Raw genomic sequence first — 18,083 nt, forward strand, 5'->3', positions numbered from 1 at the left:
TCCATTCATTTGTGATACCTGGAGTAGTTCAATTTATAGAAACAGAAGGTAGGGGCACCTGGGTGGCTCAGTCGGTTAGGAGTTGCCTTCAGCTCAGGTCATGACCCTGGAGTCCCAGGATCCAGCCCCGTCGCAGCAGGCTCCCTCCTCAGTGGGGAGTCTGCTTCTCCCTCTGTGCCCCCACCCTGGCTTGTGCTTGCTCTCTCTCTCACTCCCTCAAGTAAGTAAATAAAATCTTTTTTAAAAAGGAGGGGTGTGCTTGGGTTGCTCAGTCATTAAGCGTCTGCCTTCAGCTCAGGTCATGATCCCAGGGTTCTGTGATCGGGCCCCGCATCAGGCTCCCTGCGCAGTGGGAAACCTGCTTCTCCCTCTCCCACTCCCCCTGCTTGTGTTCCTTCTTTTGCTGTATCTTTCTGTCAAATATATGTGCTGCCGAAGCGAGCACTCTTTCTGTCAAATAAATAAATAAAATCTTCTTAAAAAGTCATTTACTTAAAAAGAAAGGAAGAAAGTAAGAAAGAAAATAGAATGGTAGTTCCCAGGGGCTTAGAGAAGTGGTACTGGGGAGCTATTGTTTAATGGCTGTGGAGTTTCAGTCTGAGAAGATGAAAAAGTTCTGGAGATGGATGGTGGTGATAGTTGGACAACAATGTGAATGGACTTAATATCTCCAAACTGCACCCATAAAAATGGTTAAGATGGTAAATTAGCTTTATCTGTATTTTATACCAATGAAATAATACTAGTCTTAATTCTTTTTAAAAAAGATTTTATTTATTTGTTTACTTGAGAGAGAGAGAGAGAGCACACGCAGGGGGAGCAGCAGGAAAGGGAGAAACAGATTCCCCGCTGAGCAGGAAGCCGGATGCAGGGCTCGATCTCAGGACTCTGGCATCATGACCTGATCTGAAGGCAGATGCTGAACTGACTGAGCCACCCAGTTGCCCCTATTAGTCTTAATTCTTGCTAGAATAATGATTCTGTACTATGGATAGATATTGGCACTATCTGTCTAGTTACTCAGAGATAGGGAGAGATATCTAGAATAAGTAGTTGAACTAAGGAGTTTTAATGTAAGTTCTTCTGGACTTTATAATTTTTATTTTTAAAATGCTTTATTTATTTATTTGACAGAGAGAGAGCACGAGCAGGGAGAGGGACAGGCAGGCTCCCCAAGCAGGGAGCCAGATGAGGGACTCGATCCCAGGGCCCAGGGATCATGACCCAAGCCAAAGGCAGACATTCAACTGATGGAGTCACCCACGCAGCCCTCGCCTGGACTTTAAATTCCTTTTTTTCTTGTGGCAAATTAATGAGTTAATAATGCAGATGCATAATGGTACTTAGGTAACTGATTACCTAAAGAATATTAGTATAAAGAGTTGAAACCTTGAATTGGAAAATATTTCCTTCTTACTCTAACCTTATATTTCTTGTTTTTCTAACTTTATATTTCATGTTGAAAGAACAATAGATAACTAGTGATAACTAGAATAACTGGTCCAAACCACAATCATTTCATGTCTAAAAACCACAATGCGGCACCTGGGTGGCTCAGTCAGTTAAGTGTCTGCCTTCAGCTTGGTCATGATCCCTCCTGCTCTGCCGGGAGCCTCCTTCTCCCTCTCACTGCCCCTGCTTGCGTGCTCTGTCAAATAAATGAATAAAGTCTTTAAAAAGTAACCATAATCATTTAATGTCTAAATTCTTTTTTTTTTTAAGTGGGCTCCACATCCAACATGGGGCTTGAACTCACGACTCTGGGATCAAGAGTCAGATAGTTGCTCCACCGACTGAGCCAGCCAGGTGCCCCTCATATCTAAATTCTTATTCCTTGTTCCAAAATGAGTTAATTGGGGGCACCTGGCTGTCTCAGTCAGGAGAGCATGGGCCGCTTGATCTCAGGGTAGTGAGTTCGAGCCCCATGTTGGGTGTAGAGATTACTAAAAAAGAAAAAGAAAAAAAAAACTTAGAAAAAATGAGTTGATTGTGTAGCATTCAGTGAGATCTAGGTAAACCAGAAAAAAAATGAGTTATAAGTGTTCAAGAGATTTCTGGGCTGATGAAAGAAAACGACATGACCACAAGATGGCAATAGGATACACAGGATTTATTGGGGTGAGGCGTTTTGTTTTGCTTTGTTTTGTTTTGACAGTTTTGTGTGTGGCCAAGGTTTGTGTCTGGAGGCTAAGGCTTCTGGTTGCCACTATTTGGAAGGCGGCTGGCTGTCGGGGGAAGGCAAGTTAACTCCTGCGGGAGAAGGGAGTCAGTGGAGAGGGACTTAACAGTCACTTTGGAGAGAGTCTGGGTCAAAAAGCACCAAAGGGCAGCAGTGGCTTGTGGTCTTTATGGCCCAGGGCTTTCTTTATCTCTGTGTTGGACCCAGTGACATGGGGTATGTAAAGCAGCCAGGCTCTAAATGGCTAAAAACGTGGTTGTGGCATTGGGGGGGGGGGGGGCTGGCTCAGTGAGTAGAGCGAGCAACTCTTGACATCAGGGTAATGAGTTTGAGCCCCACGTTGGGTATAGAGCTTACTTTAAACATATAAACATTTTAAACATGACCATATATATGGTCATGGTTATTTCAGATAGGTTTAAAGCAATTGGATGCGTAAAAATTTAAGTTTGGCTCCAGCAGGCTTTTGAGGTAATGGGTCTCAGCCGGCAGTAAAGAAATAAGACAACCTAGGGGTCAATAGACTGAAGCTATTTTTGGCTCATTTGTATAATGTAAATTGAAGTCATCCAGCCAGAAAAACATCATCTTCTGAACCCAAATTCGTATTTCCTGTTGAAATAAAATATTAGTACTGGAGACAACTAGTCATGCTTCAGCACCTACTTTGCTAGAGTTAACCAGAGATGACTAAAAAACTTGGCGAATCCAGGAAATTGTAAAATCACTCTTCTCAACACTAGCTTCTTATCTCGTTTGAATGATGAGTATTAATACAAGAGATAGTTAATGGTATCTAGGTAACAAGTTAAGCAGAGATATAAGGCGATTGTGACAGGAGACCGAGAATTGGAAAACGAATTATCCTCACATCTAAATTCTTCTGTGTTATTGAATTAGTACATTAGTCCAATAGGAGATTCATCATACCTAGGTATCTATTTTATCAGAGGTATCTAGATATAACAAGATGCACTGGTATATTGATGATGTTGAAAGAAAACATTCTTCTCACATCTAAATTTTCATAACTTTTTAGAATGGGGAAGTAGTACTATAATTAACTAGAATTATCGTGTTGGGTTTATATAGAGAATTATACACTCTCTGAATGAGGAGGTGAAGGCAGGGAGCTGAGAAACAGATATTTCTCAATTTCTCTTTTCTCATTGAAATGCAAGGGGCGCCTGGGTGGCTCAGTGGGTTGAAGCCTCTGCCTTCAGCTCAGGTCATGATCCCAGGGTCCTGGGATCGAGCCCCGCATCAGGCTCTCTGCTTGGCAGGGAGCCTGCTTCCCTTCTTCTCTCTCTGCCTGCCTCTCTGCCTACTTGTGATCTCTTTCTGTCAAGTAAATAAATAAAATCTTAAAAAAAAAGAAATGCAATAGTAATATAATTAGTGGTAATTGGATAACTTTATCTAAAGACAACTGGAAAAAAACTGGAAAAGTAATTGAAATCAGGATGCTGAAAAGCAGATTTTTCTGAAGTGCAATTTATTTCTTCTTGAAATAAGATATTGGAAAGGTAGGTAAATTGTAAATAATTGAATAAGGCATGGAGTGTTAGGTAAAATTTAACTAGAGATAACTAGATACAACTGGAAAACTTCTTGAAGCCCAAATGCTGAAAAACACATCTCATCTCTAAAATCTTTTTTTAAGGAAGAATGAGTTATTGCTAGTAATAATTAGTAATATGTAACTATATAGTGTAAACCATGGGTATCTAGAGATAACAATAACTAGTTAAGGGGTGCCGGGTGCCTGGGTGGCTCAGTCGGTTAAGCAGCCAACTCGATTTCAGCTCAGGTCATGATCTCAGGGTCCTGGGATCAAGATCTGCATCAGGCTCCCGGATCAGCAGGGAGTCTCCTTGAGGATTCTCTCTCTCTCCCTCTCTCTCTGCCCCTCCCCCCTGGTCTTGCTCTCGCACACACTCTCTCTTTCTCAATAAATAAATATTTATTTATTGAATGACTGAATGGCTTAGTGGGTTAGGCCACTGGCTTTGGCTCGGGTCATGATTCTAAGGTCCTGGGATCGAGTCCCGCATCGGGCTCCTTGCTTGGCGGGGAGCCTGCTTCTCTCTCTGCCTCTGCCTGCCACTCTGCCTGCTTCTGTGCACTCTCTCTCTCTCTGACAAATAAATAAATAAAATCTTAAAATAAATAAATCTTTTTTTTTTAAAAAGAGTAATTAAATCTGTGGATGTGCAAAACACAACCTTACCAACTACAAATTCTTCTCTCGGAAAAATGAATTACTTCTGCAGATTTCCATTGTACTTTTGTAAATACTTAATTAGAGACAACCAGAGAGAATCAGAATAACTAGTTGAAGGTAGGAAGCTAAAAATCAAGTTCTTCACAACTCTAAACTCTATTTACACGTCAGTGCCCTATATTTCTAGTGGTACCTTAATCTTTTGTAACCTAGGGGTAAATGATGATATTCCAAATAATAAGTCGAAACCAGGATACTGAAGAAAAGTGACTGAATCCAAGAATTTGATAATAATGCTTCTCAATACTACATTCTTATCTAGAGTGTGAATAATGAGTTAGTACTACACATCATTACTTATACCCAGGAAAATAGTTAATTGGAGATAATTAGAGAGATATGTAGATGAAGCCAGTGAATGAAAACACATTCTTGTTAAAACTAACCTCTTACTTGTTAGCATAATCAGTTAGTTCTATGTAAGTTGTACCTAGATAACTACCAAACTGGAGACAACTAAAGATAACTAGAAAACAGAGAAGCTCAGAAGCAAGAAAACATTTTTTAATTTTTGTTTTTTAAAGGTTTTATTTCTTCATTTGAGAGAGAGACAGTGAGCAACAATTCTAAATCCCTACTTCTTAAAAAAGAAAATGAATGTGTACTCTAGATCAAATATCTATAGTGGTACCTAGGTAGGTGATAAAATAAAGTTAATGGGAAATTACCAGAGGAGGGGCGCCTGGGTGGCTCAGCGGGTTAAAGCCTCTGCCTTCAGCTCAGGTCATGATCCCAGGGTCCTGGGATCGAGCCCCGCATCGGGCTCTCTGCTTGGCTGGGAGCCTGCTTCCTCCTCTCTCTCTCTCTGCCTGCCTCTCTGCCTACTTGTAATCTCTATCTGTCAAATAAATAAATCTTTAAAAAAAAAGTTAATGGGAAATTACCAGAGGAAATATTTAAAACCAGAAATTGGGGGTGCCTGGCTGACTCACTTGGTAGAGCATGCAATTCTTGATCTTCGGGTAGTGAGTTCAAGACCCATGTTGAGGGGCGCCTGGGTGGCTCAGTGGGTTAAGCCTCTGCCTTCCGCTCAGGTCATGATCTCAGGGTCCTGGGATCGAGCCCCACATTGGGCTCTCTGCTCAGCAGGGAGCCTGCTTCCCCCCCACCCTGCCTGCCTTTCTGCCTACATGTGATCTCTTTCTCTCTCTCTCTCTGTCAAATAAATAAATAAAATCTTAAAAAAAAAAAAGACCGACGTTGAGGGTAGAGTGTACTTTAAAAAAATTATATTGGGGCACGTGGATGGTTCAGTTGATTAAGCGTCTGCTTTTGACTCAAGTCATGATCCTGGGGTCCTGCTTCAGACTCCCTGCTCAGTGGGGAATCTACTTCTCCCTCTGCCCTTTACCCTAGTTGTGCTCGCTCTTGCTCACTGTCTCTCTCTCAAATGAAGAAATAAAACCTTTAAAAAACAAAAATTAAAAAATTATATTAAATTAAAATAAATAAATAAAACGAGAAATTGAAAATTCATGGCTCACTACTCGAAGTTGTTATCCTTCAGTATAATAATGAGTTAGTACTATAGATAGCTGGTGTACTTATTTTATCAGTTACCGAGAGGTAACTGGATATAATTAGAAAAAGTATTTGAAGTCTGAGAACTGAAAAACACAGCTCTATAATACTTTGTTCTAATTCCTTGCTGGAACACTGTCTTAGAACTATAGAGCCTAGAACTGAGACTATATGACTATCACCTAAAAAACTAGATATCTAGGGATAACTGGAGATAACTAGAATGACTAGATTAAGCCAAGAAGCAAAAAAGCATTCTTCTCAACTCTAATCATATTTCTTGTTGGCATAATGCATTAGTACTTTGATAACTCATGACACCTATGGAATAAATAAACTATAGTTTGTGATAATTAAAATAATTAGTTGAATCCAGCAATTTGAAAACATATTCTACTCAACTGTTTCTTATTTCTCTTTGGGATAATGAGTTACTACTACAGATAGCCAGATTATCAAGGCAACTAGTGAATTAGAAATAAGTGGGGATAAGTAGAAAAACTGGTAGAGGCCAATAACCTAAAAAACATTTTCTTCAAATTTAAGTTCTTATTACCAGTGGAATAATGAGTGAGTACTATGGTTATCCGGTGGTACCTAGGTAATTAGTTATATAGAGTTAAGTAAAAATAACCAGAATAAATATTTGAGACCAGGAAGTTAATCAAGACATTATTCTCAAATCTAATTTTTATTTCTTTTGATAACATTGAGTTAGTATTATTGATAATAGTAGAAACTATTTACTAAGAGGTAGCTAGATATATACTGAGAAGAATAACTGAAGAAGGAAGTTGAAAAACATTCTTTAAAAAAATAAGATTTTATTCATTTATTTGACAGAGAGAGAGAGAGGGAATATAAGCAGGGGAAGTAGGAGAGGCAGAAGCAGGGAGCCTGATTTAGGGCTCGATGCCAGGACCTTGGGATCACGACCTGAGCCAAAGGCAGATGCCCAACGATTGAGGCACCCGGCTGCCCCTGAAAAAACATTCGTATCACTAGTATATATTAATTTTTACTGTTCTATTTTTTAAAAACATTTATTTATTTGGGGGAGCACAAGCCAGGGGGAGGAGCAGAGAGGGAAGCAGACTCCCTGCTGAGTAAGGAGCCCAACTCTGGGCCACCATCCTACTACTCCAGGATCATGACCTGAGCTGAAGGCAATCAATGACTGAGCCACCCAGGTGCCCCTAATTCTTACTATTTTTTAAAAAGACTGATTTATTTATTTTAGAGAGAGCATGAGCAGAAGGGACAGAGGGAGAGAATCTCATTCCACAATAAGCGCAGAGCCCAAGGTGGGGCTAGATCTCACCACCCTGAGATCGTGACCTGAGCAGAAACCAAGAGTCAGTAGCTTAACTGACTGTGCCACCCAGGCACCCCGATTCTTACGATTTTATTTATATTTATTTATCCATCCAGTCGCTCATTCTTGCTGTTACTTATTCATTTATTCTTGCCATTGTTTATTTACTTAGCACTATAAATTGCTGTTGCACCTAGGTAACTAGTTTACTAGGGATAGTAAAGATACCAGGATATTTGTTTGAAAAACCATTTCTCACAATCCTGATTCTTATCCTTATGGTCATAGATTTAGTACTATAGATTACTTAGCACTGAGCAACTAGTTAAACTATAATAACTCAGCTAAATAGTTGAAGCTACAATGTAGAAACCACAGTAAACTCAGCCAAAAATTCTTATTTACCATTGAAATAATACATCAGTTCCTCAATTTTCCAAGACCGATTAGGGAAAAAGTAATCAGGTAGCTGAATTTCTCAGCCCTCTATTGCAAAAAATTTCTTCAATTTTGCTTTCAAGTTATTCAGTAAGCCATAAGGTTAAAAAGAAATCAAGGATCTAGCTATGAAGCCAAAATAATTCCCTGGAAGACCAGTATGGCAAGAGGGCAATAAGCACAGTTCCTATGAAACATTACAAAATGCCTTAAGAAGCACATAAAGTTAGGGGTGCCTGGGTGGCTCAGTCGGTTAAGTGCCTGCCTTCAGCTCAGGTCATGATTCCAGGGTCCTGGGATGGAGTTCTGCATCGCTTTCCTTGCTCAGCAGGGAGCCTGCTTCTTCCTGTGCCTGCTGCTCCCTTCTGCTTGTACTCTCTCTCTCTCTTTCTCTCTCTGGCAAATAAATAAATAAGATCTTCTAAAAAAAAGAAGCACATCAAGTTAAGTTTCGAACTAAATGCAAATATGAATTGAGCTATGTCCAAGTGTGTACTTACGCAGAAAAGAGAGGTGGAATTAGTTACAAAGGGCAGTTTACTTATTTTTTTAAAAGATTTTATTTATTTATGAGAGAGAGAGAGAGAGAGAGAGATAGCAAGAGAGGGAACACAAACACAGCGGAGCTGGAGAGGGAGAAACTAACTCCCTGCTGAGCAGGAGCCCGATATGGGGCTCGATCCCAGGATGCTGGGGTCATGATCTGAGCTGAAGGCAGATGCTTAACAACTGAGCCACCTAGGTGCCCTTATTTATTTTTTTAAAAGATTTTATTTATTTTTGCGAGAGAGAGAGAGAGGGAGAGGGGTGGGGAGGGGCAGAGGGAGAAGCAAACTCCCTGCTCAGTAGGGATCCTGATACCGGACTTGATCCCAAGACCCTGGGATCATGACCTGAACCGAAGGCAGATGCTTAAACCAACTCATCCACCCAGGTGCCCCAAAGGGCAGTTTATTTAAAAATTCTGGTTCAAGGCTGCCTGGGTGGCTCACTTGGTTAAACGTCTGACTCTTGAATTTGGCTCAGGTCATGATTTCAGGGTTATGAGATGGAGCCTGCATGTGGCTCTAAGTTCAGTGGGGAGTCTGTTAGAGATTCTCTCTCTCCCTCTCCCCTTCCTCCCTGAGCACAGTTGTCCTACCTTTCTCTCTTTCTTTCAAACAAATAAATAAGTCTTTAAAATTTTTTTTTTATTTTTTTTCCATTTTATTTATTTTTTTAGCGTAACAGTATTCATTGTTTTTGCACAACACCCAGTGCTCCATGCAAAACGTGCCCTCCCTATTACCCACCACCTGTTCCCCCAACCTTCCACCCCTGACCCTTCAAAACCCTCAGGTTGTTTTTCAGGGGGCTATAAAAATTTTTTTTTTAAATTCTGGTTCAGCGTGGGAGGTGTTAAGCTTTCTTTCATTTCAGCACAATTCCTCCATCAACCTAGGTTGCTGCAGTTGACATTAAAATTGTCCTTAGTCAAAGAAAGTAGGACTAGATAAAGGACTAGCTGGGTGATAGGGCAGTAGCAAAGAAAAGTCACGTTGAAATGTAAACTGAATCGCTCAGGAAAGGGACAGGGATTCTGGGTCATTCTCCTGAACCTATACCTCCATGTAGATGCTATATTCGGCTCAAAATCAATGGATTCCATTATTGATACGTATCAGGTGACCCATAAAACATACTTGGTATTAAAATTAGCAATATAAGTGACCCTGAGAAAACAAAGTATAGGCAAAGCAGAAGCCCAAAATGTCCTGGTCCTTCTAGTCAGCCAGAGTAAACCCATGTCTCCACGAGAATTAGGCAGACATTAAAAATGGAAGGAATGTGATTAATATGGAGGCAATGGAATCTGGTCTTGAAAGAAAAGAATAAAACAATTCGTAGCACTCCACCTTTCAATTCTGGTTGTAAAGAGTACTCCCAGAGGATTCCAAAACAGATAGTTTTTTTAAAGATTTCATTTAGTTTTTTGACAAAGAGAGAGCTCACAAGTAGGCAGAGAGGCAGGCAGAGAGAGGAGGAAGCAGGCTCCCTGTTGAGCAGAGAGCCCGATGTGGGGCTCGATCCCAGGACCCTGAGATCATGACCTGAGCTGAAGGCAGAGGCTTAACCCACTGAGCCGCCCAGGTGCCCCTAGTTTTTTTTTAAAGATTTAATTTATTTATTTGAGAGAGAGAGCGGCTGCGCACATGTGCGCACGAAGTGCGGGGCAGATGGAGAGGGGCAAGTAGACTCCACCCTGAGCAGGGAGCCTGCCATGGGCTTGATCCCAGGACCTGGAGATTACGACTTGAGGTCAAGTCAGACACTTCACTGACTGAGCCACCCAGACGCCCCCTAACAGAGAGCATTTTGACTTAATGTCTTGAAATGTGGTGTTGCTTGAAGATAGAAGGGACTGTAAATTTAACCCTAGAACCCCCTGCTTAAGTAAGACTTGGAAGGAAGAAATAAATATTGAGATTTGACTTTTAGAGTCTGCGGAGTATGTTACAATAATTAATATTCTTTTGTGTTCAATTTCTAAATCTTATAATTTGTTTAATTTATATTCTATCAGATGTTTTAAGCAGTAGGACCTAGTGAAAACATAAACCACATTCTTACACCTTCTTTATGGAAAGAGTGAGAAAATAGTGCTCTTAACTTTCCACAAGTTTATACTTTGTGTACTCTGCAAAAGATGAGGGAAAACCATTTTATTTCCATATCTTGAGCAGCCAGGGTTAACTCAGTTTTAATATAACCTTTATATATAATATAATCCAGATGTTGTCAAGAACATAGGTACTTTCGGGGCGCCTAGGTGGCTCAATGGGTTAAAGTCTCTGCCTTCGGCTCAGGTCATGATCTCAGGGTCCTGGGATCAAGCCCCGCATCGGGCTCTCTGCTCGGCAGGAAGCCTGCTTCCTCCTCTCTCTGCCTGCCTTTCTGCCTACTTGTGATCTCTGTCTGTCAAATAAATAAATAAAATCTTAAAAAAAAAAAGAACATAGGTACTTCCGAACAACCAGGAAGATCATACAACATGATGCCTTTTTTTTTTTTTTTACATCTAGAGAAAATAGAGTATTGGACAAAATATTTGTCTGTAAAATTTTATCTGTAAAAAAATATTTGTAAAAATTTTTCACACCTAGACAAAATAGAGTAATAGACAAAATAGAGTAACTTCTTTCTCTAAAGCCCTACCATCTCTCCTTTCCGGATGACTCCTCTGCATAGCTTTGTTTCTTTTCCACTCTACTACATTGATGTGAATCCAGCTTTGCTGTGTGTAAGCTGGCCTGAAAGTTATTCAGAACAGCCCTTCTCAGATCCAGGCAACTCCTCTGGCTTGAGGCAGAGAGATTACAATGAGGGCAACGTCTCACAGATGATACCAGGTGTACACAGTGGGTGCAGTGATGGGTCAGGGATATTAGTCAATTTAAGAGAGGATAAATTCAGGCCGCCTGGGTGGCTCAGTCATTAAGTGTCCGCCTTGGGCTCAGGTCATGATCCCAGGTTCCTAGGGTCAAGCCCCGCATCCGGCTCCCCAATCAGCAAGGAGCCTGCCTCTCCCTCTCCTACTCCCCTTGCTTGTGTTCCCTCTCTCGTTGTCTCTTTCTCTGTCAAATAAAGAAATAATATCTTTAAAAAATAATAAAAATAAAAAGACCGGCTTCCTATTATACTGCCTAAAAATGTATGCTGTCCCCCACACTGGACTTCCAGGACTTCATGGCAGGGCTTGTTGGCTCAAACTCTCTTATATCATGCCCATCCCCCAAGAGGTAATGTTGCAGAGGTTCCATACACATACACTGTTACTCCATACACATACTCCATACACTATTAATACACCCAGTGTCACCAAAGCACGGAGTTTGGAGCAGGGACTTGATGTCAGACAGACAACCACGTGAAGATTCAGCTCTGTCACTTGCAGGCACAAGGACCTTGAGCAAATCATCTACCCTCTCTAACACTCAGTTTTCTCATCTGTAGGCTGGGAATAATTACAGAATATAGATAAGACGTTTAAAGAACAAGAGATGTCGTCCTTCCTCACTTCTCTGTCCCAAGAATGAGATGTAACATGGGCCAAATCGTAATTCCTACCAAAATAAGCTACATACAGAAAGCGTATAAAATTATCTTAAGCTGTTTTCTTCAGGTTTCAGCCTTAAAATGGGAGCTGCCATTTAAAAAACAGAATTACTGATCACTAGTATCTTCAAGATCTGGCACATCCCACATTGATTGGGTATTTTATTTACTGCCACTACTCTAAATCATAGATTTGGAACACATGGCCAAGGAAGCAAAAAGCTTGAGTGAATGAAGAATAATTATGTTACAATTGCAGTGCTGTAGGAGGCACTGTATGATTTGGTTTCACATACCTTTGAACCAGGACTACTGGGGCGCCTGGCTGCCAAGGTCACGAGACCATGCAAACTCTTGATCTCCAGGTGAGAGTCCGAGCCCCACATTGGGTTATAAAGATTGAAAAAAAGAAACTTAAAATAATAAATATGAGTACTGACATGTTGTAAAATAATTTATTTCTGCCAAGATCTTGGTTCAAGGTGCTATTTCTCATTAAAGAATCAGGGTTCCTTGGTAAAAGGGCTGATCTTAGGTCTGGGACAGGAAAAGTAAAAGAGTTGCTCAGGAAATCTTTGCTCCAGAAAACAAGTACCTGCACAGAGACTAGTAAGGCCATGCCAGAAGGGATCACAAGTAGTTTAAAGGAACTTCTATTAGCAAATATGGGACTCAGCCATCAAAGAGAATAATCAAAATAAAGAATATAAAATAATGGGGGCACCTGGGTGGCTCAGTTCATACCTCAGGGTCATGAGATGGAGCCCCATGTTGGGTTCCATGCTGAACACACAGTCTGCCTGAGATTCTTTCTTCTTCTCCCTCGGCCCCTCCCACCTGTGCTCTCTCTTTCTCTCAAATAAAGAAATAAATCCTTTTTTAAAAGATTTTATTTATTTGACAGAGAGAGAGAGACCACAAGTAGGCAGAGAGGCAGGCAGAGAGAGAGGAAAGGAAGCCGGCTCCCTGCCTAGCAGAGAGCCCGAGGCGGACTCCATCTCAGGACCCTGGGATCATGACCTGAGCCGAAGGCAGAGGCTTAACCCACTGAGCCACCCAGGCGCTCCAGAAAAAAATCCTTTTTTAAAAAAATATTTATTTATTTAGAGAGAGAGAGATGGAGAGAAGCAGACCCCCTGCCGAGCAGGAAGCCCAGGTGCTCCATCCCAGGACTTGGAGATCATGACCTGAGTCGAAGGCAGATGCTTAACCTACTCATAGATAAATAAATCTTCAAAAACTAATTTAAAAAATAGAAGAACACCAGCTGAGATGGCGACTGTGCTTACCGTGGTGAGCATTGCATAATGTATAGAATTGTGGAATCACTATGTTGTACACCTGAAACTAACATAGCATTGTGTGTCAACTACGCTTGATTTTTAAAAAAATGAATAATTATGTTATTGTTAATAAACTCTAGCTAGGCATTGTTGACTGTCACGGTCTCTAATCTTCGAAAAACAAAAAATATAAAAATATTTTTAAAACTACCAGCTTATAAAGGAGGAAACAACATTAACATTTATGAAGTAATCTTGTCAAAATTTTTAACCTGAATTGATTCAATTACATTGATAGATCTACCCTGCAGTTGATGGGAAATACAGGAAATATGAGAACAAATTAAATGACACTGTAATCAAACAGAGTAATCCAGAAGGTGGGACAATCTACAAGACAACTTTTCAAAAAGCCAATGTCATAAGGAAAAAAGGTGGGAGATAGATGTGTCATAGAGTAAAAGAATCCGAAGAGACATAATATCTAAATGCAACGTAAGTGCAATGCATGACCTAGATACTTATTCTGAAAATAGCTATAAAAGACAGTTGAGACAACTGGGGAAATTTGAATACAGACTAAATATATATGACATTGTTGTTAGTTGTTTTTAGATATGACAATAGCATTGTGGTTATGAAGGAACATATCCTTTTTGAAGGAGATGTCTAATGGAAATATTGAGAGTTATAAGTATCGTAACAACTGACTTATTTTCTCAAGGTTCAGGAGACACAGAGAGAAAACAAATATGACATTTAAGTTTTTAAAAAATGTAGGTGAAAGATGTGCCAGTGTCATTATCCTAGTATTTCTTCCTTTTTCCTGAGTATCTGAAATGATTTGACAATAAAAATAAACCAGGCAAGGGGCACCTGGGTGGCTCAGTCTTTTAAGCGCCTGCCTTTGGCTCAGGTCATGATCTCAGGGTCCTGGGATTGAGCCCCACGTCGGGCTCCCTGCTCAGCGGGGAGCCTGCTTCTCCCTCTCTTCCCCACTTGTGCTCTCTCTCACAATCTATGTCTTTCTGTCAAATAAATAAAATAAAGTTAAAACAAAATAAAACTGGACAACGAAAGGATATAAAAATAAATATTTCCAGACATGGTATATGCTCCCTTCATAAAATTCATTTTCAAAGAAAATTATATAAAATATAGCTAACACTTGTAACACATTTAAGGGATTTCTAAATAAATTTGAGGACTTAGTCAAGCACCAGATTTATGTTCTGCAAATTACACACCCTGACAAAGTTACTCTTGTACCTGGGGAAGTCTATACCGATACTGGTTAAAACAGGCAGAGGCAGGATCACTAAAATGCTTCTGAGGGTTTGGTCTCGGCAGAGAACCCAAGCAAATCCTGCAGAAATATCGCATATAGCTAGTACCTGTCATCTCATCTTGTTATGCCCACCAATTTCTGGAGGGAAGGATAGAAATGAAAAACATCAGGACTATAAAACCAAAAAGAGGGGTGCCTGGGTGGCTCTGTGGGTTAAAGCCTCTGCCTTGGGCTCAGGTCATGATCTTAGGGTCCTGGGATTGAGTCCCGCATCCAGCTCTCTGCTCAGCAGGGAGCCTGCTTCCCCTCCCCCCCGCCCCCCCCCGCCTTCCTCTCTGCCTACTTGTGATCCCTGTCTGCCAAATAAATAAATAAATAAAAATCTTTAAAATAAATAAATAAAACCAAAGAGAAGCTCACTTCTCCAAAGAGATCCAGTACAACCATTCCCTTTTTTCATGAACAATTGAGATAGACAGGAAGCATGACAAATACCTTTTTATTTCATGTTTAATAGTGAGGCTAGTAAGACAAAATACTTAGCAGGTATTCCTCAGCAAACCTTCTTTTTTTAAACATTTATTTATTTATTTGAGAGGGACAGAGAGTGAACAGAAGGAGAGTGAGAGGGAGAAGCAGACTCCCATGACTGAGAGCCGGATGTAGGGCTTGATCCCAGTACCTTGAGATCATGACCTGAGCTGAAGGCAGGCACTTAACCAACTGAGCCACCCAGGCGCCCCATAAATAACTAGCAAACCTTCTGATAAGTAATAGGTACAAACTAAACACAGATGCTCCAAGTGGAGTATAGTAGTTACATGTTCATGCCAAAATTGAAAATTGCTGGGGCGCCTGGGTAGCTCAGTCATTAAGCGTCTGCCTTTGGCTCAGGTCATGATCCTGGGGTTCTGGGGTCGGGCTCCCTGCTCGGCGGGAAGCCTGCTTCTCCCCTTCCCACTCCCCCTGCTTGTGTTCCCTCTCTCGCTATCTCTCTCTCTCTGTGTCAAATAAATAAATAAATAAATAAAATCTTTAAAAAATAAAATTGAAAATTTTATTTTCAATGTGCAATTTAAACTAGTAAATGATTTTTTTAAATTCCAATCAACACCTGGTGCCATGCCCTGCACTCTATCACAAGGTCTGAGGCACGTCATGAAATGGTTAAGTATAATGAGAATTTCCTCAGTTAAGTAGTTAGGGACTTATCACTAGGTTAAATTGTCATAAACACAAGGGACAATAAAATCTGAAGCAAGCATCATTATATCTCTATTGAAAATGTTAAGATTCTTCCTTTTTTATTTTAAAGATTTCATTTATTTATCTGGCAGAGAGAGAGAGAGAGAGAGAGAGAGGGAACACAAGCACAGGGGAGCTGGAGAGGGAGAAGCAGACTTCCTGCTGAGCAAGAAGCCCGACTTGGGGTTTAATCCCAGGACCCTGGGATTATGACCCGAGTCGAAGGCGGCCACTGAAGGATTGAGTCGCTCAGGCGCCCCAAGATTCTTCTTTTATGCAGCAAAAGATTTACCTACTCAGGTTAGTAGGAAAATGTCTACATTTCCAGGGCTCCAAGTCAGGGTGCTGTATCCCAGGATAAGCGGGTCTGAGGACAAAATTAGAAATTGTGTGTGTGTGTGTGTGTGTGTGTGTGTGTGTGTGTGTGTGTGCAGTTTAGTCTTACAAGCCATTTGACTTTGAATGGGTGTGATGTTGAGAACAATCAATATGAAATTAACAGTTATGAAAGCACTCTGAGGGGCGTCTGTGTGGCTCAGTTGGTTAAACGGCCGCCTTCGGCTCAGGTCATGATCCCAGGGTCCTGAGATCGAGTCCCGCATCAGGCTCCCTGCTCAGTGGAGAGCCTGCTTCTCCATCTCCCTCTCACTGCCGCTCTGCCACTCTGTCCCTACTTGGTGCTCTCTCTTAAATAAATAAATTATGAAAAAAAAATTTTTTAAAAGGACTTGGCAGATATAATTAAGATTATGGACCTTAACAGAGGGAGATTATCCTGGGTAGCTGGGTGGGGCCCATCTAATCACACAGCAGCTTTAAAAGCAGAGAACTTCACCTGCCTAGAGGCAACAGACGTGAGGCCAAAGGAACAACTGGGAGAGACTGCAATTGTGAGAGGGACTCCACCAGCTTTTGCGAAAGGAAGGGTACACAAAAAGCACGAGAAGGAAGTTTCTAGAAGCAAAAAACTGCCTCCCAACTGATAGACAACAAGGAAATGAGGTCCTTGGTCCCCAAACAACAAGGAATCGAATTTCACTAAAAACCTCAATGAGCCTAGTAGTGAATTCATCCCCAAAGCCTCCAGAAAGAAATACAGCCCTGCTTCTACCTCGATTTCAGCCCTGCCACATTGTAAACAGGATCCAGCAAAGCTACCTATTACCTAGACTGCTGACCTACAGAACCAGGAGATGAGAAACTTGGGTTAAGGGACAAAGTCTGTGGTCATTTGTTATGGCTGCAGTGGCCAATTCACACATGCTAAGTTGGGGAGGCTTCTGAGTCTAGATCTGGGGACTGTGGGAAAGCGCTCATTGACTGATCAAAGATACGCGCCATGGAAACAACACAGAGGTGGCTTATAGGGTTCATCATTTGTCACTCATGATGGACATGCTGTGCTCAGGGGTGAAATTACCTACCATCTTCCTTCTGCCAGGAAAGCCCTGCACAGCGCCCCCCCATACCTGTAAAGGCTTGTTCTCTCACTTTCTTCTGGCCTAAACTCAAAAATTTCATTTTTTACCCTTCTCCTGGAAACATTTTACACCATGTCCCTGCTCCATTGTTTTTTGGCTTTGGCTGTTATCACCTCGTCATACCTTATTTACTTGGCTTACCCCCTGCGTCCCCACCAGTAGAAGCAGGCTCCATCCAGTCGGAGGTTTCTGTGCCTTCTGTTTGACAATATATTCCCAGAACCTAGAACAGTGCCCAGAGCCTAAATAGCTGTTGAAATGAACATTAAAATGAAGAGACTTTTTTTCCTAGTTTGTCAAGGTCACACATCCCAGCATACAACGGTCACCTCATATGGAGGGACTGGAAGGGAGATCGGTCGGCACAGAGTACAGAGGCATAACCGTGGCGGACACGCGTTCCCGTGCTGGAGCCTGGCTCTTCCATCACAGCTGGCAGCCTGGATGGGGGCAAGTCAGCACACCCCTATCCCGCTCAAGGAGGACTGGAGGAGAACATGGTCACCATATGCAAATGATTCTTCTCGCACTAGCTCTTTCACCTGGAAGGAAGCAGAACACACATGACCAAGCTGGATGTCTTCCCATCCAGTTCTCCCCCGATGCTATCACACAAGGAAATCCTTCAGCTTCTGGGCCAATTTTGGTGCTTCGATATGTAAAACTGGGTCACTTCAAGAGCCAACCAAATGTGGCTGTCCTTTGCTTACATGCTATAAAAAACCAAATTAACCCATCTCGAGGATGTGGGCCGCAGACAGCAAGCTTGTTGAATCTGATCCAAGTAGTCTTGGATTTTGATCAGAATCAGAAGAAAAAGTGCTTTAACACAAGAGTGTACCCATGTCATAGCAGTTTCTGGGTCAAGCTCAACAGCGAAGGCAGGTGTTTCTTGAACTGTACGCATGGATGCTGCAGGGCCCGTGTGAAAGGCTGCTTTGGAAGCCAGATCAT

Source organism: Meles meles, chromosome X (genome assembly GCF_922984935.1).
Source record: "Meles meles chromosome X, mMelMel3.1 paternal haplotype, whole genome shotgun sequence".
Taxonomy (NCBI): domain Eukaryota; kingdom Metazoa; phylum Chordata; class Mammalia; order Carnivora; family Mustelidae; genus Meles; species Meles meles.